This window comes from Schistocerca gregaria, chromosome 5 (genome assembly GCF_023897955.1).
Source record: "Schistocerca gregaria isolate iqSchGreg1 chromosome 5, iqSchGreg1.2, whole genome shotgun sequence".
Taxonomy (NCBI): domain Eukaryota; kingdom Metazoa; phylum Arthropoda; class Insecta; order Orthoptera; family Acrididae; genus Schistocerca; species Schistocerca gregaria.
This window is the reverse complement of record NC_064924.1, coordinates 430,888,236-430,911,017: the sequence shown is the minus strand read 5'-3', so window position 1 is coordinate 430,911,017 and position 22,782 is coordinate 430,888,236.

Genomic DNA, 22,782 nt, shown 5'->3' with positions numbered 1-22,782 from the left:
GAGAATAGCAGCTGTGAAACAGGCCTTCATTAAGTGAGAGAACAAACCTTTTCGCCGAGTATATCTAACTAAACCATGACCGATTATCAACAATATGTGATCTTGGTGTGACGTTTCGACATGTTTCCTATGGGTCATCGTCAGACCTGATGATACCGACAAGGAACCCTGCCGCCGAGGTGCACCAAGACGCTGCACGCAAAATGAGACCAAATGTATAATCATCGACTGAAGTTTGTGGTCACAAAAAACTGTTTTACTATAGTGCCTGATGAAAAGTGAACAAGTTACCTACTTGTTTAAATGCGAACATTTTAGGTTAGGCCTTAGTGTGACGCTTACGGGCAGTAAATGAAACAACAAGTTTACTGTTAACAGTCACTGTTTATTTATCTCCACGATGAGTTTCAAAGGTTTAAACCTTCATCATCAGGTGGATTTACATTTGCCAATATCACATTTGTGTGTGTGTTGTGTTACAATTTTTTGGAGGAACTTGTGGCACTGTGTAGTGGAGAAACAAAACACTATTTCAGAACACGGTTTTGGGTTTCTTTCGACAAAAAATTAAACGTGTATCTAACGGTAAACGTAAAATATGTAAAATAAAGTACCTCCAGTAGTCATATGTTCCTTTCACTGTCGTAACACATCACGTATATACTGTCATATTTTGTAATCAAAATATACGTGCTATCAAGGGAAACGTCTTTTAGAGTGGGTTAAGTATGGACCCATCTCATAAGTAACGCGCGTAAAGTTACTAACGTTCATTTCAGAAAGTGATACACTGCTCTATTTCTTTTTTCGTCTTTTAAGTAATCTCAGATATTCTATAAGTGCACATCTTTTTGCAGACTGCATCGCAAGCATTCATCTTGCAAGTTGGTTGGTTGATTTGGGGGAGGGGACAAAACAGCGAGGTCCTCAGTCCCATCGGATTAGGGAAGGATGGGAAAGGGAATCAGTCGTGCCATTTCAAAGCAACCATCCCGGCATTTACCTGAGGATATTTAGGGCAATCATGGAAAACCTAAATCAGGAAGGCCGGACGCGGGATTGAACCGTCGTCTTCCCGATTGCGAGTCCAGCGTGCTAACCACTGCGCCACTTCGCTCGGTGACCCTGCAGGTATCTTCCGTTAGTACAAAAAATCAGAGCAATCTGTCTCTTCTTTCCGAGCCTTTCACTGTTGGAGGTTTGCGAGCAATGGAAGCTTTTTTATACTCATCAATCATTCGACCGATTTGATGTTGCTTCCCATCCCTTCCAACCCTTTCGTTATCTTCTCTTCTATCCGGAAATCGTATATCCATTACTCTGTATAAACTGTTTCGCATGTTCATTTTATTTAATTATTTATCATATGCCTTTCTGACGCATTGAAAAATACATGGAATTTAGAGCGTAATACATACAACACAAAACCGTATAAGCAAACATCTACGGCATTTACGTAATCTATCGACTTTGCCGCCAGCAGGAACTCTTTGTCACGATCGTATGATCTTGTGGCGCAGTCTTCTGTGATGCATCTAATGGTCTGTTGTTCTCCGCAGTCACAAAGCGGGAATGCATGCTTAGACAATTTGTGCAAAAAAATATGCGCACCTACCACGAAGGGTTGTGATTTTGTTTACAACTGACCGTGTTTTGTGCGCCAAATGAAATCCCTATGGTTTTTTGAGTGATACACAACTACCAGTCCGTTCTCGAGTCCACTCGTTGGTAAGGTTGATCTCCCACAGCGACCCTTCCTGTTTTTGTGGATGATTTTCTACAACCGAGTCGGTTATGACTGCGTCATCGATAAATATTTATTATCCACTGTCTTATTGTACTCGTTCGTGAAAGCATTTTTGCGTTGTATTTTATGGGGTGTAATGTGGCTTAATATCGTATTGGTAGCCAGTCCTTAGTTGTTGATTTATAACATCAGCAATCGTTCTTGCAGTGATCTTTAGCTAGACTTCTATTTTTTGTGCATGTGGGTTGTTTATCCAAACTGGAGTACAACAGTCAGCGATTGAGAGGGTAAAACCTAGAGCAGAGGAAGCTATGGTTCATACTAATGCTCCTCAGGTTGTGCCCCATAGATTTTGGATAATGTTTTTCCTTGAGAGGTCGCTAACTCTTTAGACTAGCATATCTCACCAATGAAAGTAGAGATGTAGTGTTGTAGTATGCTAATGCCATGTACGATGGAACAGTTGCAGTTAGAATCGTAAAGACGGATATGACAGTGATAGTTTGTTAGTACTAACTTCACGTATTTTTCTTTTCTGTCGGGCTTTTGTGCATGTCTTATATTGAGGTGTAGAGGTGGATGCTGTGCCATGTAGGGCAGGCAAGCGCTAGGGAGTGATGGACCTCCGAAAAGGTTGTACCATTAAGCAGTTAACACAAGGCAGAGAGAAAGCAGGAGAACGGGATTTGTTGAGCAGGATGGACAGTGGCTTGGCAGGTGTCTCGCATCAGATCGTCACTGCCTAGGACAGGAGAGCATGACACAGTTGCAATCCTACAAAAGGCAACCCTCCACTGTTCTCCCCAGGCCAACCGGAGGACCAAATAGCGCACCCTTATGTGGATGAAAAAAACTTGTCAGTGGAGTGAGGGATTTTAGAGAAACGCTATTCGGGGTGTGCAAAAGCGTAGACTAAAGATAACATCTTTAGAGAGCATACCAAAAAATATCACCGGCTGTAACTTCATTATAAGGCTGATGAACCACCAAACCGTTACTGAGAGCGCAAAAAGTATTTTTTTTGTGTACATGTGGTGTCTGTTCTTTTGAAAATATCTGAAGGAACAGGTACCATTTTGATCCTGCAGCCATTATGAATCAAGACACGAAGGAACTGAAGATATTAAGTGCCAGTGGAAAATGATGACTTCAATGCAGATACACACTACGCTCGAACTCTTATGGGAATCGGCGAGATGCCACCGGTAATGAGTCTAATGGGCAGAGCACTACACCAGTTGTGTGTGTTTAAGTTGGCATTTTGGATCTAACGGGAGGAGTGCTAGGGTAGTCCATAAGGCTCCGGTGACTACTCTCCTCCCATGCCATCGTGGTTAGCGGATCTGCCTAGTAAGCAGGAGACCTAGGTTCATGTCTCAGTACAGTGTAAACTACCAACCTGTCCCAGTGATATAAATCAGTGTCCACTGGGAACTAATGTACTCAGTCTCTTGGTGTCTTGAAATGTTTTCTTTCTTTTTGTTTTTCCACGTTGGAGAAATCAGCCCAGCAGGAAAAGCTCCAGTCTGTCACTAGTAGGCGGCTATGAAGTTAATCTTGAGTTCCACTTTTTGGACAGAGAAATGCGGTAATAAATTGTGCCATTGGTTAATGTTGGCAGCAAATTGGGTGACTGGCTAGGAAATTTTAGGCATATAAAAACTGCAGACGACTGCTGTTTTTAGACTTTGGAAATGGATTTTTGAGTAGAACAGTAAGACAGTCAGGAGAGATTTTGAGATCAGAGGTTGAACCTGGACATTTTGAGATGCATGGACTCAGAGAAACGGATGCCCAACCAGCGGAGATTAAGGGCGCCTTCAGTTACACCACTACAGTTTGATGCTGACGGTCGAAGCCGTATGGTAGGAATGGTCAGGTAAAATGACTTGTCAGTTTCGATGGAAGTGGTGCCTTGTACACAGATAGGGGCAACAGGTAGCCCAATTAGACCCATTCAGAATACAATGCTCAGGGCCCATATAACAGATCGCATTTTTAATCAATTATGTTGTGTAACTTTATTAATCAGCACTGGTTCCTGATCAGCAATTTGCTGACAGAATTATACTAGTTAAATTAGCCAAATGACAAACCAGAAAGGGGAGAGATCCGGGTTCGAATTCCGATCTGGCACAAATTTTCAAGTTTTCCCATTAATATAAATCAGTGCCCACTGGCAGTTTATGGCCTTAATTTCTTTGTATCCTGAAGAATAAAATGACAGATTTTTACTGTCTGTTGTAATACGACATAGCAAGCACAAAAATAAACCTTCCATTATGTATGCTTTTATGTATCATTGTGGAGTCAACAGCCTATGTTTATTTGAATACAGCAATGATAAGCGTTCTCATATTTTTCGAAAGGTATATTTCTAGATGTGTGCAGTGAATAGAAAAATCTAAAAGGAATGTCATCATAATTCGATATCATCATAGTTACGTAACAAATGTGTGCAGGAAGTCGGGCAATATGTTGGAAAGTACAGCTATGGGTGGTTCAGCAGAAAAGATGGAGAGAGAGATATATATGAGTTAAGCAAGAGGGATAGACAATTAAATGCCTCATTGCAAGGAACCTAGAGAATGTAATAAACAGAGGCACTAAGGCAAACAGAGATTAGATATGTTCATAGAGGGAAAGTGCAAATAATTTTGTGAAATGAGGATTTACTTTACAAATTCAAGAAATAACAAATTCCTGGATGTAAGTAGGAACGAGAGAATGGGGACTGAATTAAGTGAACCAATCAAACCAACCGAATAAGCAGAACAGGCTAATAAACTAAACATGACGGAATTTATGGTTTTTATTGCAGGTAAAATGGAAACTACGAGTAAAGAAGCACACACATGAGAGAGGACCTAGGGGAACACGACAGGAAGAGAGAAAAAGAAACAGACTAATGTGATAATAAAAGAGAGGACGAAGCAGCTGAGCAGGAGGGGAAAAGAGAAAAACTCGTGGAAACGAGGGCAAGGGACTGGAGGGGGCAATGCAACTGTCATCACAATTTCTCATAATCAGTTAAAAGGTCAACACGATACAGGAAAAGTAGGAGGAACAGGTCAAGAACGTGGAAGAGGTGGAAAGATATATAAACATGGCAGAAGAAAAGGCTCTGATGATTTGTATATAGAAAATAGAATAACCAGGAAGAAATATGGAATGAGCGTGTGGAATCGGAGGGTGCAGCAGAGATACAGTAGTTGACACACAGGAATTGTGGTTACTTTAAGAAATTAAGGAGAAGCAAGAGCGTGATAATAGGAAACAACAGAGACAAGTAGAGCATTTACTGAAGCAGTGTGATAGTCTGTAGGAATGGAAGAGGGGCACAACAGCTAGAAACTGTAGTAGAGAGTGACTTGACAACTGTTTGCCACTTCGAAGGATTGCCTAGTATTAAAACATATGCGAAAGAGACCGGGTAATCATGGAAATACCAATTTTTTCAGAGCCTTGAAGGAAGAGTGGAGTGCACAGAGCGGAGTCATTCAGCCAGGCAGAGATGTGGGCTCGGAAAGTCTGATCAGAAGCACTATATGCCAGTACGTAAGCACCATTTGTGCAAAGGAGAATGCTATTATGCTTCACCCCAGACTTAAATTGAACAGTTCGATAATGTAGCCCCCTCCGTCATGGGTACTGATGAACAAACTTGATTACATGTGTTGTTGCACTTCTTACGCTTCATTATTTACTGGACCTGCAACGCTCATGGTCTCTGACATCTGTCTCGTAGTTATGATCTAAATGACTACTACGCAGATATACCATTAACTAACTATTTCTTTAATTTATGATGATTTAGTTTAGAAATAAACGAAAATGGGCACTTGAGGTCTTCAAACAGCAAAGCTGGTTTAACTGATTCACTGTTGCCAGAAAATGGATGAAATTTGCAGAAATTATTAACAATGAGGAGACGTCGTCACTGCTTCAACTGCAGGATGAACGGTGGAAGATGAGCCTTAGCAGCAGAATGTTTGTTTGTGTCCCACAATGATGCATGTTTAATGGGACATGAGGCTTTTCAGTGCCGACACCAGGGCCTGAGATTTATGGTCCCTATGCTGGATGGCGTCGAAATGGAGTAACTGAGCCCTGCAGGGGAGCGTTTGTGCCTCAGATTTCATATGTGACCCCAACAATGTATTATCCATGGGCCTTCCTGGGAACCCCGTACTGACCTCTAAAAGAAAACATTTCACTTTAGTTGCCATAATAGCTCGGTGCACAGTGATGCCCACCGCACAGGAGTCCCAAGAGCTGCTGCATTTCTTGAGAGACATGTTGGCTGCCTCAGCAGTATTCCTGTGCAAAAGGTGAATATATGTATTAACTGTTGGTCTGACTGTGACATCGGTATGTGTACCGGTGTCCCTCTGTTTGATACCACAATACAGAGAGGATCGGTGGGAAAGGATATATCCATCTGTTGGAGCGATGCTGTAATGGGTGTTAAAAAATATACTATTGGCAGAAAAACGCCACTCTCGCCCTACCACTGGTCGACTGTACTTTTTTGAGGGAGCTCCACATGGAACATGTGGTTTTGGGAAGTACTAAGGAGGAAGTGGGAATAGGGGGCAGTTGTAATCAGATTGCCAGAGGGAAACTCGTAATAGGATGAAGGTGTAATTGTTGTGTGGTGCCGCAAGACTCAACATGCGTTTGGTGTAAGGTGCGAGGCAACTCTGGTCAATTTTTGGCTTGTGGCCATGAGACAAATCTGATCGAATTTTCCGACCGAGAGTCTTGGCAGTGCAATTTTGTGTCTGGTTTGTAGATGCAGTTATGGTTCCACTATCGAGCAGTGTAGGCTATGCTATTTCGCCAAATTTTTAATAGTAACAATAACAAAAATAAAAAATAATAATGAGCCAATTTGTGGATAATATGTATCTCATCTACACGAAGCTGTCACAGTCTTCAATCAGAACACTCTTTTTTGAACATTGAAATCAACTAAATCGTCGGCCCTCTCATTCAAAAGTCAATTGTTCAAGTGTCGAAAGCTGTAATTTTCGCTGTACTGATACTGCCAGAGAGGACAAGCGAAATAAGTTGGCTCTGAGCACTGTGGGACTTAACATTTGAGGTCATCAGTCCCCTACAACTCAGAACTACTTAAACTTAACTAACCTAAGGACATCACACACATCCACGCCCGAGGCAAGATTCGAACCTACGACCGTAGCAGTCTCGCGGTTCAGGACTGAAACGCCTAGAACCGCACGGCCACCGGGCCGGTCCGAAATAAGTGGTTAAAATTAAGATAAATGGCTTAAGTAAATTAGACAGATACCGACCAATATTATTAGCTGTTAATCTAAGTCATGAAGATAAAACATATGCTGCCAGGAAGTTTCATATGCTGTCAGTGCTGTGCACAGAGCCCTATTATTCTCTAGCAGCAAACTACTCGTGCATCAGTATGTGATCAATCTTTCTTCTCGGTCCAGAGAGAATGACGGAAGGGGATAGCGATTATCTTGGCCCCTAAATATTTCTACTGCATGTCGGGACCTGTTGGTTGATACTCACATGGGTGCCATGGCCCTCACTGAATGGTTGCTTTCGTACCAGTGTTTTCTCTGCCAGCACCCAGAAAGACCACACTTATTCAAAGCCGATTACACATACGTTGTTTATTTAAAGAAAATGTATTTTTGTCGCTGCCAGCTTAGGTTCATTTTGTCGTGTCAACAGTGGCAATACCTGCAGTGGCAAAAAAGGTTGCCACCACTACAAATGTTGCGTTCGACCCGCTGTTTTTTTCTGGCGAGTTCGTTGTAATCTAGGTGTGTATTTGTGGCAGTGTAGTATTGGTTAGACAACTGATATTTAGGCATGTCTTGTACTAAAACGTCACAAATTTAATATATATTTACTGAGATTTTGCCGTGACGTCAGTACTTTTACCAACAAAACAACGAGCTCATTTCAATGCATTCACCAAGACGTTACACACACTAGTAATGGACGGATGGTGTAGGAAGATTTTATTTCGTTTATCGCATTTTAGTGTTTGTTTATCTTTAATGTTTCTGCGACAGCATATCTGTCATTATATAATGCCTTACGGAAGTTGGTTTATACTACGAGGGTTGACTGAAAAGTAATGCCTGCACCTTCGTAACTCTTCAACAGTTGGCATCATTGGTATGCGGCAGGTACTGCCTTGTTCCATAGCCTCTGCTCTAGAGCTGGAGTTGGCGGAAAGCCTTCCCACAGTGTAAAGTATGGCACCCTGCGAAGATGGTCGGTAAGTGCGATTTAAGCAACGTGCAGTCATTGAATTCTTGACAGCAGAATATGTCACCACAACGGAGAATCATCAGAGAATGAAAGCAGCTTATGGTGAGTACTGGGCGTCGTTGGGCGAGTACGTTTAAAGATGGTGAGGCGGGAACATCTGACCTGCGTGACAAACAAAGAGTTGGACTCCCTGTGACAGCAACCACCGAGTTTCAAAAGCAAAATGTTGGCAGATTCATTCAGGACAATAGTCGTATCACTCAGTGAGAAATTGCAAGCACAATCGGCATTTAATGAGAACGTATGGGTCACATTATTGCTTTGTTTGACTATCAGAAGATCTGTGCACGATGGGTACCCCGGACACGTAATCAGCATGGCTTCAGAAAACATCGCTCTTGTGCAACGCAGCTAGCTCTTTATTCGCACGAAGTAATGGCCGCTATCGACAGGGGATCTCAAGTTGATTCCGTATTTCTAGATTTCCGGAAAGCTATTGACACCGTTCCTCACAAGCGACTTCTAATCAAGCTGCGGAGCTATGGGGTATCGTCTCAGTTGTGCGACTGGATTCGTGATTTCCTGTCAGGAAGGTCACAGTTCGTAGTAATAGACGGCAAATCATCGAGTAAAACTGAAGTGATATCAGGTGTTCCCCAGGGAAGCGTCCTGGGACCTCTACTGTTCCTGATTTATATAAATGACCTGGGTGACAATCTGAGCAGTTCTCTTACACTGTTCGCAAATGATGCTGTAATTTACCGTCTAGTAAGGTCATCCGAAGACCAGTATCAGCTGCAAAGCGATTTAGAAAAGATTCCTGTATGGTGTGTCAGGTGGCAGTTGACGCTAAATAACGAAAAGTGTGAGATGATCCACATGAGTTCCAAAAGAAATCCGTTGGAATTCGATTACTCGATAAATAGTACAATTCTCAAGGCTGTCAATTCAACTAAGTACCTGGGTGTTAAAATTACGAACAACTTCAGTTGGAAGGACCACATAGATAATATTGTCGGAAAGGCGAGCCAAATGTTGCGTTTCATTGGCAGGACACTTAGCAGATGCAACAAGTCCACTAAAGAGACAGCTTACACTACACTCGTTCGTCCTCTGTTAGAATATTGCTGCGCGGTGTGAGATCCTTACCAGGTGGGATTGACGGAGGACATCGAAAGGGTGCAAAAAAGGGCAGCTCGTTTTGTATTATCGCGTTATAGGGGAGAGAGTGTGGCAGATATGATACACGAGTTGGGATGGAAGTCATTACAGCATAGACGTTTTTCGTCGCGGCGAGACCTTTTTACGAAATTTCAGTCACCAACTTTCTCTTCCGAATGCGAAAATATTTTCTTGAGCCCAACCTACATAGGTAGGAATGATCATCAAAATAAAATAAGAGAAATCAGAGCTCGAACAGAAAGGTTTAGGTGTTCGTTTTTCCCGCTCGCTGTTCGGGAGTGGAATAGTAGAGAGATAGTATGATTGTGGTTCGATGAACCCTCTGCCAAGCACTTAAATGTGAATTGCAGAGTAGTCATGTAGATGTAGATGTAGATGTCCTGAAATGAAAGCGCACACACTTGAAATTTGCCAGGAACTCCTCTCACGTTACGAGAATGAAGGTCACACCTTCCTCCCTTCAGTTGTGACAGGAGACTAAATGTGGGTACGCCATTACGACCTAGAGACGACACGTCAATGTATGGAATATCGACACAGACTCGCCCCAGGAAAAGAAATTCAAGACGCATCCTTCATCTGGAAAAATCACGGCCACAGTGTTCTAGGACGCAGATGGTGTTATCCATGTTGATTTCCTTGATCGAGGAACAACAATAAATTCAGAGCTTTACATCACAACGCTGCAAACTCTGAAACGACAGCTACCAAGGGCTCGAAAGGAAAAGGGAAATGTTTGCCTGCAGCATGACAGTGCCAAACCACACACTTCATGTGCCACCACAGCAGAACTTCAGAGTCTGAATCTCACCACCGTACGGAATCCTCCATACAGTCCAGATATAGCACCGTCTGACCTCCTTCTGTTCCCGATAGTGAAAGACGATCTACGGGGACATCGTTATGCTTCTCATGAAGACGTTGAGAAAACTGTGAGACTGTGGTTGCGGAAACAGGGTCGACTTCTTCCGTGACGGCTTCAGAAAACTTTTCATCGTTGGCAGAGATGTATCCAATTGGCTGGTGATTATTTGGAAAAGCGAATATTGGTAATTCAAGATTACATTCTAAGGATTAATTTTGCGTTTGATTTATTAAAATATTCCCATCCAAACCCAATTAAAGAAGGTGGAGGCATTACTTTTCATTCAACCCTCATAAAATTTCTTTATAAATCGCTCTTTGGTATTTGTTTATCATTTAAAGTCTGTGCAATAGCATATTTGTTGTTACATAATACATTGCAGTAATTTTCAAAAAGAACAAATATATTCTTGCACATTTACATATAGATTATGGATAATATTGAATAATACGCAGAAAAATTTTAAGCTGTGTAGAATATGGAAAAGTACAAAAAGGTTAAAAAATGTGGAACAATATGTAAAATTGTGGAAAACTTCGGAAAATGAGAGTACTTTATATCTGTCTGGGCATGGTCTCTGCTGACTCCTCAAGTAATGAAATTCATGTGTTCGCAATAATATTAAAATACGTGCACACTGGTCTTCTCCAAGGACACTTAATGATTAAACTGACATTGTTGTATTACATTTATATTTTTAATATTAAAAAATACCAACAAACTAATCCCAAACAAACCTGATGGTCATCTCCCTATGGCGCACAAAACTCGAATGAAACATGCTGCAAAGTACTCTAGCAATGAAATAGGTAGGGGGGAGAGGTAGGGGAGCTTTAATCCCGTTAGTCCAGGGAATAAGGGATTGGGGGAGATAGCGTGAAGAGGATCAGAAGTCTGATGCTCATGGTCAAGCCCATCTGTAACTCACAGTGCCTCATGTGTGTGAGTAGGCCTGGGGTGGGATGAAGGATTGGGGGGGGGGGGGGGGTTACCTCATCCTAATTGCCTCAGCTGTAAATTGGTGCCTCCTCCCAAGGACAATTGTAACGTGTCACTGGAAGTTATGTTATCGCTGATCTTGAAACTGTGCTCGTGATCGCCCTGCATAAGTACTTTCTTTTTTGTATTTGTGCGACATACAAAGCTGAGGAAAAGTGGTGCAAGGATGATTCCCATGGTACGGCGATTTTTAATTTTCTTGGGAAGCTACTGTCGCATCCCGTGACTTCTTGGAAAGGTCGATCGTTTGGCATAGTCGTTTTTCCCCCCTACCATACCTCGGAGGACCAAGTAACTAATACAGCATGCTGTACCAGATGATCCACAAGCTGTTCCTTCTTCTGGTAAACGTCTTTCATAGTTTCTTTCTTGACCAATACTTTTCCTATTTTATTTGCTCACATGTTTTAACTGCAAACACGATACCATATTTCCTCAAAGTATCAGAACTTGGGTCTTATGGGCTCAATTTATGCACACTGCCTCATAATATGAAAACTGAGAACTTGTGTGATGGAATACATAATTTGTGACGACGGCTTCTACGTCGCCCTACATATCAAAGAACAGCTTTTACGTCACTTTACCTGAGTAACTGAGAAATTCTTAAGGCAGTAAAGTGAAAGCAGCTACTTACGCATTTATCGTGACTTCTGGACAGACAGTAATACAAATGAATGAAACTCGTTTTCACAAGAAACAATTCTTAGGTATTCACACGTGGAGGTATGGTTTACATGATGAAATTTGTGAACAAAGGTGCACGATAGCAAATTCGTGAATACCAAACTATGATAAATTAGGTACAATGTATAAATAAGAAGTGTACTCAAAGTTTATCGTAAATAAATGCAAAATCATATTAGAACATTAAACATCGCCTCCGAATATGATGGCACGAATTTTCTTATAAGCAAATTTACAAACGTGTGAAAGATGACTTTACGAGTGAGAGAGTCTGTTTTTAAATCACTTGAATATAGGGATGGTTAACTGGAAAATGGATACTGATCACCAAGTGATGTAATGAGTCCAAAAGCGAGGACAAGAAAGCAATATTTTCCCGCGAAGTTCCACTTCAAAATGCAATGCGAACAGGACACGATTCTACATAGTCACAACACACTCGTGATTTCCAGGCACGGGAATTCAAGCTGAATATTTACAGGTTGCTGTAGTCTCTCCATAGTACCGAAATGCGCCCGTATCACATGTAAGGTATTTAAATCACTTCTGCTCAATGAGCTGCCCGAGAAGAGAATATTTTGTTCTTAAACTAGATGAGGCTCCAACTGAACATCAACCAAGAACAGTGCGACAAGCCGGCTGTCTCTCCATTATCTGGCACTGTTGTGTAAACTTTCTCAATTCCTTACTGCCTTCAGCTTTAGGCATCCATGTTGATCACGCTCTGTCTTAACGTCATCTACCAGTCCTCCATAATTGAATTTGGACTTTGTATTTTTTCGGTAGTTCTGATGACTACAATATATCATTTTTTTAAAAATAAATCCTCTTTTAGATTAACTAACCTGTCTTCAGAGCCTAGCATTCCGCCATTTATTATCTCTAACTAAAAATTAGTAGAAGCAGCTGGTTTTCCAAGTTCCGTGTTATCTTCTGTTCAGCCAAGTTTCACGTGGCTAGGTGCTTGTGTGCAGTAGTAGCTGGACGAGCTCCGCGACCTTATGGCCTTGTCTGAGTTCCTTCAGTGCAGTTGTATCGGACTTCACTTTGGCGACGTCTGTTTTTGCTAAAATGGTTTCTTGCTTTACAACTTCCTGCCCTGACACGTATCAGCTTCTTCTTGCGGCTTAATTAACCTTGGCCTCTCGTTTTTCAGTCTAGTTTAAGTCAAGCTATTAATATAAATTAAGCACAACTAGGAAGATTACGAAGCTACGCAGATACGAGTTGAGAAACATACTCAAATAAATAGATGTATTAATTGAAATCCTGAGATACAGATTCAACATGCCCACATAGTCAATCTGTCCAACATTTTTATTTTATTGGATCAGCAGTCCCTGCTCGGTAAACTGGAAAGGACCGCACAATGATTATTGTTATACGCGAGAAACTGAAAGTGGGTGAGAGAGAGATTCTGGCAATCGTTGTCACGGCAGCAGCAGAACGCTCAGCGTTACCTGCGTGGCAAGATGGGTAACTCCGAGGTTAGGTTGCAGTCGTGCTCTCTATGTAATATCATAACATTTACAAATTATGTTGGTTAGCTCGAAAGAAACCGACAGCCTCTCTTACACTTCTCAAATGTCAGCATTTGCGAACATTGTTACAACATAGCGCCTAAACTCGACCCGTGTCCTGGAGGTTCCATGTACAGTCGTGCTCAAAAGTATCCGAACGACCTGAACTGCATTTCGCCTGATTCGAATGCCAACCTAATAGCGCCACTGTCTAGCAGGTCCTCTAATCGCCCCTCGGTACAGTCGTTTGACTATTGAAAATGGTTCCCAACATGTCACCACTAGAAAACACTGCTCTGTATCGCAGTAACTGAAGATTTAAAGTAATACTACAAATATCGGGGAACATCTTATCACAGATAAGACGGTCCTCAAAGCTTGTAATCTCACATTGACTACAATACATGACATACCTGAAATGTTACCAGCTCCACTATTACGCCAGATAGGTAATGCACGTCGTATTCATGACTTCCTCTTCAAAGTAACATACCGTACTTATTATTTAACACAAAATGACATTAAAAATTTAAGTTATTCACGAGTAGCTGGTTGAGAATATGTATGAACTTCAAATGACACGACGAACCGTCTTGTTCTGCATATGAATTCAAACCCATGTCATGCAGACTAAGGAAAGACTTCGTGACTAACGGAAACTAACAGTCATTCCTGACTAGGCATACAGAGAGTGATATACCTCGATTTTAGACAGTATCAGTTAGCAAATATCAACTTTAAATTACATAACGTAAGCCGGCTGTGGTGGCCGTGCGGTTCTAGGCGCTCCAATCCGGAGCCGCGCTGCTGCTACATTCGCAGGTGCGAATCCTGCCTCGGGCATGGGTGTGTGTGATGTCCTTAGGTTAGTTAGGTTTACGTAGTTCTAAGTTCTAGGGGACTGATGACCACAGCAGTTGAGTCCCATAGTGCTCAGAGCCATTTGAACCATTACATAACGTAAACTTTTTTAACAGACGCGAATTCCCACCCAGCATGTATTGTCCTGGTTAACGAACTACGACAGGTGTTAAATATTGCTTCTTCACAAGTAACTTACTTGAAATGCCGTGAGATAAAGCTTTGTGTTGGACAGGGATTCGAACCCAGAACCTAATTGGATTGTCATCGAAGCACAATCAACTGTGACATATCGGATTTTCTCGGCAGTAGCTAGATGTTTTAACTGAAATGACGAGACGAAACATTAATTTTTTCTTTCGCAGACCTCCAACCAGGTGCCTATCGCTGTTACATTCTAGAGAAAACAAACGTTAAAAATGGGTTTGTTACACCAGCAGCAACAAGTGAGCATGTTTGAACTAGAAATAATACGACGAAGAGTTCATTGCTGACTGGGAATCGAACCCCACAAATATCGTTGTTGACTGCACACAAAGAGACGTCAGCTACTGAATATTTCTCCACCAGCAGCTCGGAATAACATCCGTGAACTTACAGTGATCTCACAAACAGATCTGTGTCTCACTGGGACTCAAAAACGTCAGATATCGTTAGTGTTGACAACGAATGAAAATACATTAAAAATCAAAATTATTATCCACTGGCAGATAGGTGTTCTCATGTTAGAGCTTGATAATACATAATGAAAGCTTTGGTGCAGGGCCAGTATTCGAACTCTTTCGCGCTCAACATGTGGAGATGTTGAGGAATCTGTAGTTTTGAGCAAACAACAAATGGTAGTCGAGCTGTATTGTCACGAAGGGATCAAATTCCGCGTTAAGGGCAGTCTGAGTTGCATTCCCAGTTCAGAACCAGTATTATCGACATACAGAACCTCAAATAAAAGATGGAATATGTGTCCTGTACCCTACATAGCGTTTGTTTCGTAACTAGAAATAAATAACTAGTATGAGAAAGGTTACTGGTGATAGAGTTTCTATATGTCGCTACTTCCGACTTTATTGTGGATCAACGTAACGTCTACTTGGTAGAGAAGGAATATCATGTTTAACATGAATGTAAGACCACAATGCCATTATACCTTCACTTGGCGTAGCCAGAAGACGACAGAATCTGTCTCTCCTTACCAAAAATCATCAGCAGAAGTATATGAACCTAGCATCAGTCCAACACACCACCAAATCTTCTCATGTGTCACTCATTTTTCTAAAGAAAAGCGGTAACTGACTGTCTCTCGCAGAAGTCTAGATCCGGCCATATGCTTTACCTCACAGCACTGTGCATTGCGGAAGTTCTGGATGAATTGTTATTGGCTTGTGAAGGTGTTGCAGCTATGTGTGAGCTAGTACCGAAACGTTAAGTGTCGCGCACTGTTGATAAGACGTCACGAGTTTGTATACATTCACCGCTACATTTTTTGAAACACAATACTACTGTCTGCTGAATTTATCGTTCTAATGGAACTTTGAACATAGTTCCCTTCACTTCTCAACCCAAAATAGTCACATGTGGAAAAATGGCTAACTTCTGCGACATTTTGTTCTTTTCAGGTTTAATAGATGGCCAGGCTGCAGATGCATCTCGAAACTTTTGTATTATGTATGGGGAGAGCGCATCGTGCCAAAAAACGTCAGAAAAGTATTTTCTACATTAGCTGTCGTGTGAAAGTGGCATTTTATTCTTCACCAAACCTCGTTTGACAGCTTTAACTCAGAACAAGATTTCTACATGCATGTAATCAATAAAGTGCATGTGCATTGTCAGACTGTTATAGATAACTTCAGAGAATTCGCATATATTGCTGATGATTAATTTTTCTCTCATGTTAAATAATGTTTTAACAGCACTAAAAGAAACCTTAAGAAAATTGTGCACTGTATTATAAGAAATGAAATAAAACTTCCCACGATAACCTTATGGCGAAAGTTTGTTTCCATAAAACTGAGAATCTGTACACAAGCGTGACTCTATCGGCACGAATTAGTAAAATACTAATCACTTATAATTCGATTAGGTCTGTGTTTGATTGGTATGCTATGTCATACTCAAGTGGTATGGAAATGTGGTTCAAAAATGGCTCTGAACATCATGGGAGATAACATCTGAGGTCATGAGTCCCCTAGAACTTAGAACTACTTAAACCTAACGCATCTAAGGACATCACACACATCCATGCCCGAGGCAGGATTCGAACCAGCGACCGTAGGGAAAACGTTGCATTTCATATATAAAGTTATGTATTTCTAGAAACCCAAAATTTGCTTATCAGCAGCGGAATGAGGCGTTACCTGCTGTGCAGCATTGTAAGTTTTTCACCATTGCTCTATGAGCCGAAAGTGTTTTCTTGCGATTTCCTTATCGATGTGTGATCTGAAGGCTTGTAGCTCTTTCACAGAAGGGGAAGAAAACGTTACAGTCAGCAAACCTGGAACCGCAAAGCATAACAGACACTTTCTCACAGGGTAGCACGTTTCCATAGAGCTGCAGAAGAGGCATGCGTCTATGTTTCCTCTTACGAGACCAATAGTGGTTAGAACTCGTAAACCTCTATTTAATAGACGAGATTAGATGCGATTTTCACGTGCAACAACTTTCCTGGACTGAAAACCGTAAATTTACAATCTTTTGTTACAGCTCAAGCAATGATAACTCAGATTATTCAATGGAAATGACAGGAAAAATCAAGTGAACTTTGAGGCTTAATTCCGTGCACACCAGGAAGTAACTCGTCGATCACAGAGTTGCCAAACATACTTTGCCTTATTGCCAGATCTCAGTTGCATTACCAGCAGGAAGAAGATGAATCGATGTGATCCTACTGCGGGCTGGGAAGTGACCATAGCTGAAGTCTCACCAAAGACGCGGCTGCTACGGCCTGGAATACGAAATCCGTCTGATTCACATTTCTGTAACTGAATTTAGGGACTGGAGCGAAGTTACTAATAATACTCAGAACTGACTGCAAACTAAGCTTCATAAATCAGTAACTCTCACAATTGTTTTTACACTTCTTTCGTAAGCGTACTCAAAACTAAGAAACTCATTGACGAACGTTTTCGTGCCTCGCCGATAGTCGAGCACAACAAATAAATAAAAAAAAAAAGAATGTGTGTGTGTGTGTGTGTGTGTGTGTGAGAGAGAGAGAGAGAGAGAGAGAGAGAGAGAGAGAGAATATGTGTGTGTGTGTGGAAGAGAGTGTGAGAGAGATATAAAAATAAAAAGGAATGAGAGAGAGAGTAAAAAATTGTTGCAAAGAAACTGAATCATGGTATGTAAAGAAATATTTCATTAAAGTGACACGTTCCACATCATTAGCAAATGTCATACTCATGATCTATGGAACAAGTATTAATCTAATCTAATATAATCATATAATCTTGCTGACTAGCCGCGAAGAGGCACGAATTACAGAAATTTTCCCCAATATCAGTAATCAAATCCAAACTGAAAATAAAAGACAACAGTTTTTGTAATAAACTGGGACTCATAAAAAGAATTTTTCGTCCCTGTTAAGTAACCACGAAAGAAGTGTGATACACCAGCATTGAGAAGGAACAAAGTGCTCATACATTTAAAAATGAAGCTCATAATCTGAAGTTCTGTGACACGGATTCGAACCCAACACGCAATCGCATTGTTAACTAGCTAAAATCAAATGTTACGTTTCTTACCAGCTGCTAAATATTTGAATCTAAAATAAGGATACAATTTTTTGTGCTTGAGCGACAAGTAAACCGCACACCTACCGTCCTTCTTTATCATCCACGAACATCGCTTCAGTAACACTTGAATACTCACCAACAGTAATATATGTGCATGTTTGACCAGAAATAACGACCCCTATTGCGATTGTTGGCAACACATGAACAGACAGCATTAAAAATGCACATTAATTTTCAATAGCAGACTGGTATGCACGTGATAGGGTTTGAAATGAAATTATGAATATTTTAGTACTGGATCAGGATTCGTACCCACTTACTTACCTTTGGAGGAGACATAGAGAAGATTGCAGTCTTCGGAAAAGGAACGAATAGATTGAACTATACTGTTCCGAGAGATTCAGATCCTCGAAAGTGGAGATACGAATTCGAATCACAGTCTAGTACCAAATTTTTCAACGTCTCTAGTTCAATCAAGTACAAGAAAAATAAGAGCCCTGTTCCTTTAAATGGCTATCGGTTCATCAAATAAAATAAAAGTTTCTAATGTAAGTAAGTTTACTGGAGACAGTATTTCTGTTGCATTGATGTATTGCATACTAGTGTCATAAAATACTCACCAAATAAAAACGGTTTTGTGCCTCCGTTGCAATAGAGTGTTAAACACAAATCGTAGACAGATTTTATGGGTCACCACTCATCTACATTAAAGCATTTTACATCGTCGAGAGTGAGGAGTGGAGCAGACCTTGCCGGCAGAAGGCGTGGTACTGCAGTGCTTCAGCCCCCGTCGATAGGAAGCAAACGGATCCCAGAGAACTCAGACGCATGCGGGGTTCAGAGGCGGATGGTCGGCCAAGAAATCTTTCGCTAAGGTATTGTTGAAACCACACTGTTATTACCAATGTGACAGAAAGCGAAGTATTTTGTAGATTCGCTTGAAATACACTCATAGCTTCAGCACCGGGAGGGAAGGGGCGATAAAAATTGATTTTTGAATGACATTATCTTTCCGCCAGTGACTGTTATAAATTTTTGTTACACTATTGCAATTGTGGTCTTAGGGCATTATCAAGTGCTGATACTATGGCTTTAAGCCATGTGAACGCAATGTAAGCTGACGTTGACATGGCTTAAAGCCATAGTATCAGCACTTGATAATGTCCTAAGACCAAAATTGCAATAGTGTAACAAAAACTTATAACAGTCACGGGCGGAAGGATGATGTCCTTCATAAACATTTTTATGACTGTGAATCCCAGCGACAACAGCTTTATTCAGGCCTTAGTGTCGGCAATACCACTTTGGATATAGATGAAGTATCAACCGAGCGCTAGCTTCACCAGTCAGTTATGTCATTTAAGGTATCAGTCATTGTCATACATGACCAACGAAGCGTAAAAATAATTTTTTTAAAGAAATAACCGCCATTTTACTTTACAACAGGTTTTACTCCACATTCTAGATTTCAGCCTTAGGCCAAAGGCCGAAATATGAAATGTGGGATAAAACCTGTTCTACAGTCAAATGGCAGTTATATCCTTCGAAGAGTTTTGTATGACGGTGGCTCCACACTAAAGTAAAATCATTAAAAGATAATAGTTAACAAATACTACAGTGGAGAGGAAGAAGTTGAGACGCGTGTGAATGGTTACATTTGCGCCAGAGGTCGGTGTTCTCTAGTTACTCAAGAAAAGCTTACAAAAGTGACTCAAACAAACCGGGCACTAACCTAACACCGGTCAGGACTTTCAGTATGTTGTTCATGGCTCTCCCTCCTAACATTTTATAAAAATTTCCTACTACACGAATTATTTCTCATATTCGAAGTCGTTTGGGTCCTCACTTACTGGCTATTACACACCGGGTTATTCGGCTATTTCGCTAACATTATTAATTTAAAATTTCACGTGAAGATATTGAAAGCAAAAAGACTAAAAACGTCACGCATAAACTAAGTACGTTTTCAATTCGATCTCAGCTTAATCTCTATGTGCACGGTAGTCTCTTTGTAAGCGGTGAGGCAACCAAAACAATGTAACTGTTAATTTTATGCTGTTGAAATTCAAAAATTGTGTATTAAAATATACACAAACTTCAGTTTCACAACTTGTTAGTGCACGGCTAAGCTGGTGGCGTAATAAGTAGCCCAGGCAGCGATGACTAAAGAGGTCTAATATGAGAAATGTGTCATATAGCCACAAATTTTGGTACACTGGTAGGAGGAAGTTCCATGAATAAGATACTAAAAATCCTGATCGGTAGCGGGGAATGAGTGAGTGTATATGGTTAGGAGGGAGGGGGGCAGCATTTGTTAGAAAGCCAATTTTTTACAGATTCGTTGAAAAGCCGTGGTCTCTAGCGGAAACGTATCCCAGTACAAAATTAAACCATATTTTTTTCTCTATGGGGAACCTTGCGACTGCTACGGTCGCAGGTTCGAATCCTGCCACGGATATGGATGTGTGTGATGTCCTTATATTAGTTAGGTTTAAGTAGGGGACTGATGACCACAGATGATAAGTCCCATAGCCATTTGAACCATTTTTTTTCTCTAGGGTTAGTAGTTTGCTAGCTGATAGTGAATAAATATTTAAAATCTCATGAACCTGGCATCCACCGTAGCTTAGGCGGTTTTTGTAGGCCAATTAAAGGTAGTTCCTGAAATCAATGTTCCACAGATGACCCATGTCCAACTGTTCATCCCGATTTACTCTTCACCACCACTTTTGTACGTTGTAAATAATCATCGTTTGCGCCCTGTATGTGGTGGACAGCATAGGAGATTGCTATCTGTCGTACGGGTTGCCTTATCCACAACAGTTCCCCAAACAGCGATCCATAAGACCGGTACCTTATGGACAAGGGGAGGCCATGATGTTCGGATCACGAATTTACCTCAAACTTAAAATCTTAAGGGTGGTTTTACGCGTTTATGATGTATTGATCTGTTGCAACGCGGAACACGACATGGCGTCAGTCAAACTCCGTAGTCAGTGGATCGCTGGAAACAGTAGCCCTGATGTGTTGTTTTTAGTTTATGTATTTTCCACAGTAGTCATCTTATTTCCTACATATTACATTCTAAAGGCAATACCAAGAAAAGACACGTGTATTCCATGAACTTCTATTGAATTTCAGTGTTCTTTGGTTGCTTGCATAATATTTGTTGCAATAACAAAAATAAGTAAAGAGCAAAATAACACTGGATATTCAGTAACATTTCATGCAAATGTATGTGTCTTTTCATCGTACACCGAAGCGCCAAAGAAACTGGTATAGACATGCGTATTCAAATACAGAGATACATAATCAGGCAGAATACGGCGCTGAGGTCGGTAACGTCTGTATAAGACGAAAAGTGTCTGCCAAAGTTGTTAGAGCGGTTACTGCTGCTATGATGGCAGGTTGTCTATATTTAAATGTGTCTGAATGTGGTGTTATAGTCAGCGCACGAGCAATAGGACACAGCTTCTCCGAGATAGCGATGAAGTGGGGATTTTCCCGTACGACCATTTCATGCGTGTACGGTGAATATCAGGAATGCTCTAAAACATCAAAACTGTGACATCCCTGCGGTCGTGCAAGAACGGGGCCAACGATGACTGAAGAGAATCGTTCAACGGGACAGAAGTGCAACCCTTCTTCAAATTGCTGCAGATTTCAGTGCTGGGCCATCTACAAGTGTCAGTGTGCAAACTATTCAACGAAACATCATCGATATGGACTTTTCGGAGTTGAAAGCCCACTCATGTGCCCTTGATGAATGCACGACACAAAGCTTTGCGACTCATCTGGGCCCGTCGACACCGACATTGGACTGTTGATGACTGGGAACATGTTGCCTGATCAAATTGTTCAAATTGTATTGAGTGGATGGAGGTGTATGGTTATGAATCTGTGGATCCTGCATGTCAGCAGGGGATTGTTCAAGCTGGCGGGCGCTCTGAAATGGTGTTTGGCGTATTCTGTTAGAATGATTTGGGACCCCTGATACGTCTAGATACGATTCTGACGCGTGAAACGTACGTAAGCATCCTGTCTGATCACCTGCATGCATTCATGTCAGTTGCGCATCTCGAGAGACTTGGGCAATTCCAGCAGGACAATGCAACAGTCTACAGGTCCTGAATTCCTACAGAGTGGCTCCAGGAACACTCTTCTGAATTTAAACAGTTCTAAAAAATGGCTCAAATGGCTCTGAGCACTATGGGACTTAACTGCTGAGGTCATCAGTCCCCTAGAACTTAGAACTAAATACCTAACTGACGTAAGGACACACATCCATGCCCGAGGCAGGATTCGAACCTGCGACCGTAGCGGTCGCGCGGTTCCACACTGAAGCGCCTATGACCGCTCGGCCACAGTGGCCGGCTTAAACAGTTCTGCTAGCCACCAAACTCCCAAGACATGATTATTATTGAGCATATCTGTGATGCCTGGCAACGTGCTATTTCGAAGAGATCTGCCACCTTTCGTACACATTTATGGATAGTTCTTCGTGATTTGTTGTGTCAGTTCTCTCCAGAACTACTTCAGACATTAGTCAGCACTACTTCAGGCATTATTCGAGTCCATGCCACGTCGTGATGCGGCACTTTTGCGTGCTCTCGTTGGTCCCACACGATATTAGACAGTTTTTTTGGCTCTTCATTGTATTAGCTTTCGAATATAATATGCACGAAATAATATGAATAGTTATTAAATATGTGTAGACTACCAAAAATTATTAGCTGGACTCGATCCAGCGGTCTACCGACTACGGAGCTAGTACGCTAACCATATGACCGCAGGCAAATCATGCTCATGGCTACAACGCACTTGTACATCACTAATAGCTTCGCTTGGGCTTTTCTTGAAATCGGCTAAGTAGTACGCCTTACTACTAGCACATTATGTTGTTCTAGTGGGGCTTTAAAATTGTAAAAA